Source organism: Bombina bombina, chromosome 2, assembly GCF_027579735.1.
Source record: "Bombina bombina isolate aBomBom1 chromosome 2, aBomBom1.pri, whole genome shotgun sequence".
Lineage (NCBI taxonomy): Eukaryota > Metazoa > Chordata > Amphibia > Anura > Bombinatoridae > Bombina > Bombina bombina.
Genome location: NC_069500.1, coordinates 99,405,811 through 99,419,460, shown reverse-complemented (window position 1 = coordinate 99,419,460; position 13,650 = coordinate 99,405,811).

Here is a 13,650-nt window from a genome sequence, read left to right as displayed (position 1 = left end):
CTGTTATTATGCTTTGAATGTTGACTAGATATGGTATGGATATTACCCATGTCTAGATGTTGTCAAATTAATGTATTATTTTTTCTGTATCAATAAAATGTTTAAAAAAAAAAAAAAAAAAAAAAAAAAAAAAAGGTATATTTACTTATATACCCAGGCCTTTGAAATTTGTCTGTGCTTTACAAATTATACACATTATAATAGTAATGATAATAATTTCATGTACTTGGAGATTCATTGAACACATAATAGCTCAAACAATAAAAGTACTGTATGCCAAGGAACTGAATCTTCATTTGGTTCCCCCATAACTTTTTTTCTTTAAGTTTAAGTACTTATTTAACATGTAATAATTGTTTGAAATCCTCAAGAGAGTGTAAAATCCTGAAAAACTTACCTGGGCCCGTGTTAGCTCAGTTGGCCCCTTAGGGAACGCTATTGTTGGTCCAATATCTAAAGAGAAGTCTAAGGTTGGCGATACTTTGGAGGCCAGGTGCACTAAAGTTAATGCCCATGCTAGCACTTATTATATATCTAACTGTAGCACCTGTGCTAAGGAGAGTGCCTACATTTGAACCTAAGGGCCCACAGGAAAATTTAAAACACTTATGATTACATCATACTGTGCTTGGTTATTCTGCTGTGAAGACACTGGAATTTCTGTTCCAGCTTTGTCTACCTTAGTTAGACCCTAGCCTGAATTCCATTACCTGCCTGCTCATCTGTTTCTCTGCCTATTTTGCATCGTTAACCTGGTTACTGACCCTTAGAACTATTTACTGGATTACCCATTTCTCTGTACCCTCTGCTTTATCATCTAGCTTCCCTTGACCCTTCTGGTTTTTGACCCTGGCATAAACTTAGACTATTCTTCTGCATTGCTGTTTAAGTCTATGACCAACAGCATTCCTGTTAATCTAAGATCTGAAGTTCTCTCCTGTTCCTGGCCTGTCCAACATCTCATTGGATCCAACATACAAACAAGGTAGCTTGTGGTCATCCTTATAGATATTAACATTTTTAAAATACTTATTGCTGCTCTGAATTAGAAGTTTAGAAAATGGTGTAAAAATGTTCACAGTTTAATTTATTGGTTGCACTGGGATCTCTTCTAAAATGTATCTCAATTATAAAAAAATGTATTCTATTTGATCCCCTAAGTAATCTGTACTGTATGCCATGGAATACAAAATATTAATTTTAGTCATTCTTATCAACAGTTGCAATGGGTAGGTGTGATGAAACAAAAAGATAGGATTCTCCTAAATTAGAAACAGTTTATGGGCTGCATGGTGATCAGTTTACAGCACGCACACTGCAAGTACACATGATACAATTTATGATAACAGTTAAGCTCTCTGTGAAATATGTATGACAAAATATTTATTGGGCAACAAATAAGACAATCTTATATACATTTATGGAAAATAAAATAAAGCAAGAATGTTAAAATTCACACTAATGTTTCCTTGGGTACATTAAGAAATGTAAGCCTTTTAGTAAGTGCCCCTTGGGACTAGATGATAATTTGACCAGACCCTTAATATTCTGGAATATCACCATCTAATTGGCTATGCTAATAAAAAAAATGAAATAAGGCGGTGATGTCAACTTCTAGTACAAATTGACTTTATATCATCATGTTGGCCAAAAAAAATAACAAATTATGGAACACTGGACAAATTAGGAGTATTTGAAGGTGCAGAATTTATAAATGAAAAAATAATAGGTGTCACTACTTAAAGGACCAGTCAACACAGTAGATTTGCATAATCAACAAATGCAAGATAACAAGATAATGCAATATCACTTAGTCTGAACTTCAAATGAGTAGTAGATTTTTTTTCTGACAATTTTAAAAGTTGTCTATTTCCACTCCCCCTGTACCATGTGACAGCCAACAGCGAATCACTAATGCATACACGTTCCATGTGACAGCCATCAGCCAATCACAAATGCATACAATTCTGTAAATTCTTGCACATGCTCAGAAGGAGCTGGTGACTCAATGGGGCCTATTTATCAAATGTCTTGCGGACCTGATCCGACAGTGCGTATCAGGTCCGCAAGACATCGCTGAATGCTGAGAGCAATACGCTCTCCGTATTCAGCATTGCACCAATGGGCCGCCAGCAGGGGGTGTCGGGTTGATATCCGGCAATTCCTGACCGCCTGCTCAGAGCAGGCAGACAGGGTTATGGAGCAGCGGTCTTTTGACCGCTGCTTCATAACTGCTGTTTCTGGCGAGTCTGAAGACTCGCCAGAAACACAGGCCCAGAAGCTCCGTTCAGAGCTTGATAAATGGGCCCCTAAAAGTTTAAATATAAAAAGACTGTGCACATTTTGTTAATGGAAGTAAATTGGAAAGTTGTTTAAAATAGCATGCTCTCTCTGAATAATGAAAGTTTAATTTTGACTTGAGTGTCCCTTTATCTGAGTTTGTTCTGGACCTTAACATTTCTTCTATAAAAGTTGGCAGAAAACTGCAACTGTGGAGGGTGGTATAGATGCCATATTTTCCCTATATTTAATGCCCCATTTATGTTGCCTTTTTTGCTTTAATTCACTTCTGAAAGTTGTACTTAATCTACCCCTTGGTGTATGATATGGCTTATGCCCTCTGCTGGCACAGAGCTCCATTCTATACTCTTGCTATATTGCAGGATGTAGTTTGCAGAATTCGTTATAAACTATGGTCTTTACCTTTAACCATTTTAATATATATTTTAAGCCCAATTTCCATTCTTTTGAAGTTTTCAACTTTTTGTATTAAAAGTCAAATATAAAGCCTCCTGTCTTGCTGTAAAGTTCACACTATCTTGACAGTATAATAGTACAGTAGTATAATAATTAGAATTATTTAAAAAAAATAAAAATGTTTTTTTATGAAGTGTTAAAGTATTATCTGGATGGTTTTTGTCATATGTTTTTCAGTTACACTTAATTTAATTTGCATTAAAATTGCAAGTGTCTTATACATAATTTCTGCTTTGGAACATAAAATACATTTACTTAAAGAGACATTTTATTGCTACAGAGCCCTAGTATATACAATTATAGGCATATGAGCGATTAAAAAAAAGCAAAACAAAAAAAACTATCTTTTTTATTAAAGTTTGAGATTTGCACCTTTTGCACATTTCTGGTGTTAATCCTGGATCAACCACAGTTTTTCGTCTTGTATGCCCTGTGTATGCACTTGAATTAGAAAGTGAATGAGCAGTATAAGTCAATTAGCTTATTCCTATGCGCTGAGATCTGCATAGGAAATACACAAAATATGTCAGATTAAAAATCTTTATTATTGTAACTATCTGTCTATTCTATCTATCTATCTATCTATCTATCTATCTATCTATCTATCTATCTATCTATCTATCTGTCTGTCTGTCTGTCTGTCTGTCTGTCTGTCTGTCTGTCTGTCTGTCTGTCTGTCTGTCTGTCTGTCTGTCTGTCTGTCTGTCTGTCTGTCTGTCTGTCTATTCTATCTGTCTGTCTGTCTATTCTGTCTGTCTGTCTATTCGGTCTGTCTGTCTATTCTATGGCCCCAATTTATCAAAGTCTGGCGAACCTGATCCGACAGTGTGGATCAGGTCTGCCAGACCTCGCTGAATACGGCGAGCAATACGCTCGCAGTATTCAGCATTGCACCAGCAGCTCACAAGAGCTAATGGTGCAACGCTGCCCCCTGCAGACATTGGCCGCCAGCAGGGGGTGTCAATCAACCCGATCGTACTCGATCGGGTTGATTTCCGGCGATGTCTGTCCGTCTGCTCAGAGCAGGCGAACAGGTTATGGAGCAGCGGTCTTTGTGACCCCTGCTTCATAACTGCTGTTTCTGGTGAGCCTGCAGGCTTGCCAGAAACACGGGGCATCAAGCTCCATTCGGAGCTTGATAGATATGCCCCTATCTGTCTGTCTCTCTGTCTATTCTATCTGTCTGTCTCTCTGTCTATTCTATCTGTCTGTCCGTCCCCTCCATCTGGCTTTCTTTATATTTCAAAGCTTGGTGAAATAGTATACTAGGGCTCCTCATCCCCAGTATATCATAAATTAAATTGCCCATTTTATGTACACATAATAATCTATAATTTATTGCAATGTTAACATTTTATTTAATAGTATTTGTCTGAAACAATTTTTTATTACTTAGTCATAAAATACAAAGATTTAGTAACGTAAATTCAGTTCTGAGTTAAGAAGAAATACATGATTCAGTGACCTCTGCATACCAGTCACGTTCTGTGTCACTGTAAATGGCTTCCAGATGCCAGGTAATTTGTCTTACTCTGCGGACAGCTGGATCTTCTGTCTAGGAATTTCAGCTCATGCATAATAAGCCTTGAAATTGAAACATTCATTACATTACTAACTAGGAGAATACTTACAGCTTGTGATCATTGTCAGTTTAAGATAGCACTGTGCTCTGTTATACTGATATGTGAAATGTAAGGAAGAGAGGGTTTATTTATCAGACACTTGTAGGGGGGGGGATACATATATCATTTTTCAGTACTATTCTATGGAGCCCTATTTATTATATTTTTCACTGTAATAACATTACTTACATTACGCTGCAGATGACCCTGAAAGGGCGAGAATGGAGACAGTAGTGAGAAGTTCTCATATAGCAAACTCAGGATTGACCGGTGAGTTGCAGTAGAGTGGCAAGGCGTTTGTGAGGTTGGGCAGCTTAACAGGCTGGAGGAAAGCCAGAAAGGGTTTAGGGTCAATATTTGATTCTCCTACATAACTAGGCGGAAGGTCACATATCAAATATCTAATACTAGTTGATAAACCTGCCCAGTGGGCAGTCTATGTGTTAAAAAATTAACCCCCCTAGCTACAAAAAATAAAAAAGTAAAAAATACAGAAAAAATAAACAAAGCTATCCAAAATAATAAAATTAAACCTAAACTAATACCCCTATAAAAATAAATAATCCCTCAAAATAAAAACACACCCTAATCTAATACTAAACTACCAATAGCCTTTTTGTAGGGCATTGCCCTAAATAAATAAGCTCTTTTACATTAAAAATAAACAAAGTCCCCCCCTAACAGTAAAACCCCCCACCCACCAAACCCCCCAAAATAAAAAACCCTAACACTAATTAACCTAAACTACCCATTGCCTCTAAAGGGGCATTTGTATGGTGATCGCCCTTAAAACGGCATTCAGCTCTTTTTGAAATTGCCCAATGAACCCTAATCTAAAAAAACAAAAACCCCTGCGCCACCTTTGCTTTGGATGATGATGATGGACCACCTGGAAGAAGACCTTCACCGCCGGACTTCTGAAACCGTGAGTACCTATTTGGGGCATTAGTGTTAGTTTTTTTGGGGTTTTTGTTTTTTTTAAATTAGGGTTTATTGGGCAATTTGCAAAAGAGCTGAATGCCCTTTTAAGGGCAGTGAAAAAGAGCTGAATGCCCCTTTAAGGACAATGCCCATATAAATGCCCCTTTCGGGACAATGGGTAGTTTAAGTTTATTAGTGTTAGTTTTTTATTTTTATTTTGGGGGGTTGGTGGGTGGGGGGTTTTATTGTTAGGGGTTACTTTGTTTATTTTTAATGTAAAAGAGCTGATTTCTTTAGGGCAATGCCCTACAAAAAGCCCTTTTAAGGGCTATTGGTAGTTTATTTTTAGATTAGGGGGTGTTTTTATTTTGGGGGGCTTTTTAATTTTCATAGGGATTAGGTTTAATTTTTTTTATTTTGTATAGTGTTGTTTATTATTTTTTGTAATGTTAGTCTTTTTTTATTTTCTGTAATGTTAGATTAATGTCATTTTTTATTGTATTTTAGTTGTAATGTAGTATTTTTTTAAAGTAATTAAGGGGTTAATTTATTGGGTGTTAGGTTAGGGGGCTTAGTCATTAAATTAGTTTTTTGCGTTGTGGGGGTTGGCGGTTTAGGAGTTAATAGGTAAATTAGGTTTAATGCGTTGTGGGGGGTTGGCGGATTATGGGTTAATAGATGTATTAGGTAGTTTGGCTGGCGGATTTAGGGGTTAGTCATTTTATTGGGTACTTTTTGTTTCTTAATACTTTGTGCGGGCAGTTAGTTTATTTTTGTCTTAATTGTTCGTACGGGCGTTTTAAAAAAAAAATAATACTTATTGCCCGCGGTTAGGTTTTTTTTATAATTACTTATTGAGGGAGTTTTTTTGTTTTTTTTTGTAATGCTCCGTTTGCCTTTGCTGCATCCCAGTGGATTCCGAAAATGGAAGGTTGGTGAAAGAATCCTGTGGTGGATTCTTTCACCACCCTGCCATTTTCGGAATCATGCAGCTTCGCTGCATCCAGGTGAATTTTTTTGGCTGCGCGCACAGCCAACATTCTGTTGGTTGCCTCGGGCTGCCAACATTCCTTTGAGGATGCGTGCGCAACTGCCGACGGTGACGGACGCGTTACAAATGCGATTATAGTATAGAATGGTATTGCACCACACAGGAGAACTCCTACAATACGATGATACAAAATGCTGCCAATTTTCCTTTGATACAACTTTACATTACTCATTGTATTTTACATTGAGACCCCTCCCCCACACATGCACACCAGTTAGAGATGCATGACTTAGCATCCCCTGTCAGACTTTGGATTAGGAGCCCTGGCCTACAGCCCATCTATAAGCCACATATTGCACCTTAGATCGAACTGCAAGACGCTGCAACCTCTCTGTCAGCCATATACCCATATTAGATCATAACCTTGTCCTGGCAACTCTTCTATAAGCTACACAGCCAAATATTCATGTAAACACATAAAATGTAACTTTTATTTATTATACTTTAAAAACGTTTGTTGATAGACAGCAATGAGAACTGAAGTTTGCTGCCCTACAATATTTGTTGCATGAATAAAATCAGTATATGAATGCACTTTTGTTATAACCAGTATAAACTGTGGCAGATGAATTTAATAGAACCAGGGTGATGTTATTTACTTCAATGTATTTATTGAGTGGCGTGGGTTAAAGCGTATACAGAGTATCAATTCCCAAGTGCACTGGCATTTTAGATTTAAGCCCGAATTGTGGGACCAAAGGTAAAGAAAGAGTGTATTGTAGCACACACAGTTTGTGCACTACCAACAGTGATATCTCAATGTATTAGGAACACTTAGGCCCAACTATGAAATACACTAGGGGAAATACACTTAAAGAAATTCATTGATGAGAGCTGATTACAAATGCTAATACAATTATATCGTTATGGGTGAAAATACTACTATAATAAACATCTGATCTGTTTATTATACAGGGAGTGCAGAATTATTAGGCAAGTTGTATTTTTGAGGATTAATTTTATTATTGAACAACAACCATGTTCTCAATGAACCCAAAAAAACTCATTAATATCAAAGCTGAATAGTTTTGGAAGTAGTTTTTAGTTTGTTTTTAGTTATAGCTATTTTAGGGGGATATCTGTGTGTGCAGGTGACTATTACTGTGCATAATTATTAGGCAACTTAACAAAAAACAAATATATACCCATTTCAATTATTTATTTTTACCAGTGAAACCAATATAACATCTCAACATTCACAAATATACATTTCTGACATTCAAAAACAAAACAAAAACAAATCAGTGCCAATATAGCCACCTTTCTTTGCAAGGACACTCAAAAGCCTGCCATCCATGGATTCTGTCAGTGTTTTGATCTGTTCACCATCAACATTGCGTGCAGCAGCAACCACAGCCTCCCAGACACTGTTCAGAGAGGTGTACTGTTTTCCCTCCTTGTAAATCTCACATTTGATGATGGACCACAGGTTCTCAATGGGGTTCAGATCAGGTGAACAAGGAGGCCATGTCATTAGATTTTCTTCTTTTATACCCTTTCTTGCCAGCCACGCTGTGGAGTACTTGGACGCGTGTGATGGAGCATTGTCCTGCATGAAAATCATGTTTTTCTTGAAGGATGCAGACTTCTTCCTGTACCACTGCTTGAAGAAGGTGTCTTCCAGAAACTGGCAGTAGGACTGGGAGTTGAGCTTGACTCCATCCTCAACCCGAAAAGGCCCCACAAGCTCATCTTTGATAATACCAGCCCAAACCAGTACTCCACCTCCACCTTGCTGGCGTCTGAGTCAGACTGGAGCTCTCTACCCTTTACCAATCCAGCCACGGGCCCATCCATCTGGCCCATCAAGACTCACTCTCATTTCATCAGTCCATAAAACCTTAGAAAAATCAGTCTTGAGATATTTCTTGGCCCAGTCTTGACGTTTCAGCTTGTGTGTCTTAAGTGGTGGTCGTCTTTCAGCCTTTCTTACCTTGGCCATTTCTCTGAGTATTGCAGACCTTGTGCTTTTGGCACTCCAGTGATGTTGCAGCTCTGAAATATGGCCAAACTGGTGGCAAGTGGCATCTTGGCAGCTGCACGCTTGACTTTTCTCAGTTCATGGCCAGTTATTTTGCGCCTTGGTTTTTCTACACGCTTCTTGCGACCCTGTTGACTATTTTGAATGAAACGCTTGATTGTTCGATGATCACGCTTCAGAAGCTTTGCAATTTTAAGAGTGCTGCATCCCTCTGCAAGATATCTCACTATTTTTGACTTTTCTGAGCCTCTCAAGTCCTTCTTTTGACCCATTTTGCCAAAGGAAAGGAAGTTGCCTAATAATTATGCACACCTGATATAGGGTGTTGATGTCATTAGACCACACCCCTTCTCATTACAGAGATGCACATCACCTAATATGCTTAATTGGTAGTAGGCTTTCGAGCCTATACAGCTTGGAGTAAGACAACATGCATAAAGAGGATGATGTGGTCAAAATACTCATTTGCCTAATAATTCTGCACTCCCTGTAATAGTATTTTCACCCATAACGATCTAAACATTGTATTAGCATTTGCAATCAGCTCTCATCAATTAATTTCATTAAGTACTTTAACTTACGTGTATTGTGAAAAATTACAGCACACAGTTAGGCATATACTATGTATATCTCCATGACAACCTTTTCAACCATTAGCCTGCATAATTTGATAGACAGGTGTCTAAACCAATCCACACACCACAAGGTGGTTGCTACTCAGCCTATTACCGAGTTAGGGAGGGATCTGAGTTGTAATTTAACCTCTCTGTTTGCAGCCCAGCGCACCCCTCTGAGGAACCGTAAGAGAAACGCGACTGCGTCAGGGGACTTCCTGTATCATTTTAACTTGCTCTTTACTTCGTTGCTTAAATACAATTTTAAAAATCGGAATTAACATTGACTTTATTTACTTACGCTACCGCATTCCTGGCATCCAGCCAGGGCGATAGTTAGGACTATCGGTTAAACTGTTAAGGCTAATACGGCATCATAAAACGTATTCAAAACCTAATGATAAGACTAACAATAGCATCTAGAGTTAACACTCCTTATATTATATTTGATTATGGGTGTATCTTTATTTTGTTCCAAGTGTATCTAATAAATTGGGATATTACTGTTGGTAGCACACAAACAGTGGATGCTACAAGATACTCTTTGATTTTTAACCCCATATTTTGGTGTTGAATGGTAAACGCCAAAACACTTAGCATTTGATACTTTGTAGATACTTTAACGTATGCCAATCAATATATGCATTGAAGTGAATAACATCTTTTTGGTTCCACCTATTATATTTGCTACAGTTTATACTTTGCATACTAACCAAGTGTTAGTTAGGACTATTAGTCAGCCTTGTAATGCCAATCCTACATTATAGAACCTAATTAAAAGCGGAATCACAAAGCTAACTGCAGCATGCAAAGTTAATACTCTCTATAATATAATTAACCCCTAGTGTATTTCATAGTTGCGCCTAAGTGTTCCTAATACATCGAGATATCACTGTTGGTAGCACACAAACTGTCGGCTAGATTACGAGTTTTGCGGTATGAGTTAAAAAGCAGCGTTAAGGCTCATAATGCAGGTTTAGGGGCACCGCACACTTTTTTGGCCTTAACGCAAATTAACTTACGCAATTTGCGTAAAGTCTTTTTTCAATGGGACTTCCTTTGCGCCGGTGTTACGAGTCTGCCTGGGGGGCCAAAAAGTGAGCGGTACACCCTATACCGCCAAGATTCGTAACGCAATCTAAAGTCAGTAGTTATGAGTTTTATGCTACAACGCCGTAACATAAAACTCACAACTAAAGTGCTAAAAAGTACACTAACACCCATAAACTACCTATTAACCCCTAAACCGAGGCCCTCCCGCATCGCAAACACTAAAATAAAATTATTAACCCCTAATCTGCCACTCCGGACATCGCCACCACTATAATAAACATATTAACCCCTAAACCGCCGCACTCCTGCCTCGCAAACACTAGTTAAATATTATTAAACTCTAATCTGCCGCCTCTAACATCGCTGCCACCAACCTACATTTATTAACCCCTAATCTGCCGCCCCCAACGTCGCCGCCACTATGCTAAATTTATTAACCCCTAAACCTAAGTCTAACCCTAACACCCCCTAACTTAAATATAATTAAAATAAATCTAAATAAAACATACTATTAATAACTAAATAATTCCTATTTAAAACTAAATACTTACCTGTAAAATAAACCCTAAGCTAGCTACAATATAACTAATAGTTACATTGTAGCTAGCTTAGGTTTTATTTTTATTTCACAGGCAAGTTTGTATTTATTTTAAGTAGGTTGAATAGTTACTAAATAGTTATTAACTATTTACTAACTACCTAGCTAAAATAAATACAAATTTACCTGTAAAATAAAACCTAACCTGTCTTACAATAAAACCTAACCTTACACTACAATTAAATACATTACCTAAATTAAATACAATTACCTAAATTACAAAAAAAACCAAAACCTAAATTACACAAAATAAAAAAAGAAATTATAACATATTTAAACTATTTACACCTAATCTTATAGCCCTATCAAAATAAAAAAGCCCCCCCAAAATAAAAAAACCCTAGCCTAAACTAACTACCAATAGCCCTTAAAAGGGCCTTTTGCGGGGCATTGCCCCAAAGAAATCAGCTCTTTTACCTGTTAAAAAAATACAAACACCCCCCCAACAGTAAAACCCACCACCCACACAACCAACCCCCCAAATAAAAACCTAATCTAAAAAAACCTAAGCTCCCCATTGCCCTGAAAAGGGCATTTGGATGGGCATTGCCCTTAAAAGGGCATTTAGCTCTTTTTTAGTTGCCCAAACCCCTAATTTAAAAATAAAACCCACCCAATAAACCTTTAAAAAAGCCTAAAACTAACCCCCGAAGATCCACTTACAGTTTTGAAGACCGGACATGCATCCTCAACGAAGCCGGGAGAAGTCTTCATCCAAGCCAGCAGAAGTGGTCCTCCAGATGGGCAGAAGTCTTTATCCAGATGGCATCTTCTATCTTCATCCATCCGCAGCGGAGTGGGTCCATCTTCAAGACATCCAGCGTGGAGCATCCTCTTCAAACTAAATCTTCTTCCCGAATGAATGTTTCTTTAAGTGACATCATCCAAGATGACGTCCCTTGAATTCCGATTGGCTGAAAGAATTCTATCAGCCAATCGAAATTAAAGGTGAAAAATTCCTATTGGCTGATGCAATCAGCCAATAGGATTGAGCTTCAATCCTATTGGCTGATCCAATCAGCCAATAGGATTGAGATCGCATTCTATTGGCTGATTGGAACAGCCAATAGAATGCAAGCTCAATCCTATTGGCTGATTGGATCAGCCAATAGAATTGAAGCTCAATCCTATTGGCTGATTGCATCAGCCAATAGGTATTTTTCACCTTTAATTCCGATTGGCTGATAGAATTCTATCAGCCAATCGGAATTCAAGGGACACCATCTTGGATGACATCACTTAAAGAAGCATTCATTCGGGAAGAAGACTTCGTTTGAAGAGGATGCTCCACGCCAGATGTCTTAAAGATGGACCCTCTCCGCGACGGATGGATGAAGACAGAAGATGCCGTCAGGATGAAGACTACTGCCCTTCTGGAGGACCACTTCTGCCGGCTTGGATGAAGACTTCTCCCAGCTTCGTTGAGGACTTCTTGCCGCTTCGCTGAGGACTTCTCCCGGCATCGTTGAGGATGGATGTCCGGTCTTCAAAACTGTAAGTGGATCTTTGGGGGTTAGTGTTAGTTTTTATTAAGGGTTTATTGGGTGGGTTTTAGTTTTAGATTAGGGATTTTGGGCTGAAAAAGAGCTAAATGCCCTTTTAAGGGCAATGCCCATCCAAATGCCCTTTTCAGGGCAATGAGGAGCTTAGGTTTTTTTAGTTAGGATTTTTTTTGGGGGGTTGGTTGTGCAGGTGGTGGGTTTTACTGTTGGGGGGCTGATTTCTTTGGGGCAATGCCCTGCAAAAGGCCATTTTAAGGGCTATTGGTAGTTTAGTTTAGGCTAGGGTTTTTATTTATTTTGGGGGGACTTTTTTATTTTGATAGGGCTATTAGATTAGGTGTAATTAGTTTAAATATCTGATAATTTCTTTTTTATTTTGTGTAATTTAGTGGGGTTTTTTTGTAATTTAGGTAATTGTATTTAATTTAGGTAATTTATTTAATTGTAGTGTAAGGTTAGGTGTTAGTGTAACTCAGGTTAGGTTTTATTTTACAGGTAAATTTTTATTTATTTTAGCTAGGTAGTTAGAAAATAGTTAATAACTATTTACTAACTATTCTACCTAGTTAAAATAAATACAAACTTGCCTGTAAAATAAAAATAAACCCTAAGCTAGTTACAATGTAACTATTAGTTATATTGTAGCTAGTTAAGGGTTTATTTTACAGGTAAGTATTTAGTTTTAAATAATTTAGGTAATGATAGAAATTTTTATTTAGATTTATTTTAATTATATTTAAGTTAGGGGGTGTTAGGGTTAGGGTTAGACTTAGGTTTAAGGTTTAATAACTTTAGTATAGTGGCGGCGACGTTGGGGGCAGCATATTAGGGGTTAATAAATGTAGGTAGGTGGTGTCGATGTTAGGGGAAGCAAATAGGGGTTAAAAATATTTAACTAGTGTTTGCAAAACGGGAGTGCAGCGGTTTAGGGGTTAATATGTTTATTATAGTGGCGGCGATATCCGGAGCGGCAGATTAGGGGTTGATAAGTATAATGTAGGTGTCGACAGATTAGGGGTTAATAAGTGTAAGATATGGGGTGTTTAGACTCGGGGTTCATGTTAGGGTGTTAGGTGTAAACATAAATTTAGTTTCCCCATAGGACTCAATGGGGCTGCGTTACTGAGCTTTACGCTGCTTTATTGCAGGTGTTAGACTTTTTCTCAGCCGGCTCTCCCCATTGATATCTATGGGGAAATCGTGCACGAGCACGTAAAAACAGCTCACCGCTGCTTTTAGCAGCGCTGGTATTGGAGTGCGGTATGGAGCTCAATTTTGCTCTACGCTCACTTCTTGCCTGTTAACGCCGGGTTTTTAAAAACCTGTAATGATGTAGGGAAGTGAGCGGTGACAATAACGTGCAAGTTAGCACTGCACCCATCATAATGCAAAACTCGTAATCTAGCCCTGTGTGTGCTACAATACACTCTTTCTTTACTTTTGGTCCCACAATTCGGTGTTAAATCTAAAACGCCAGTACACTTGGGAATTGATACTCTGTATACGCTTTAACCCACGCCACTTAATAAATGCATTGAAGTAAATAACATC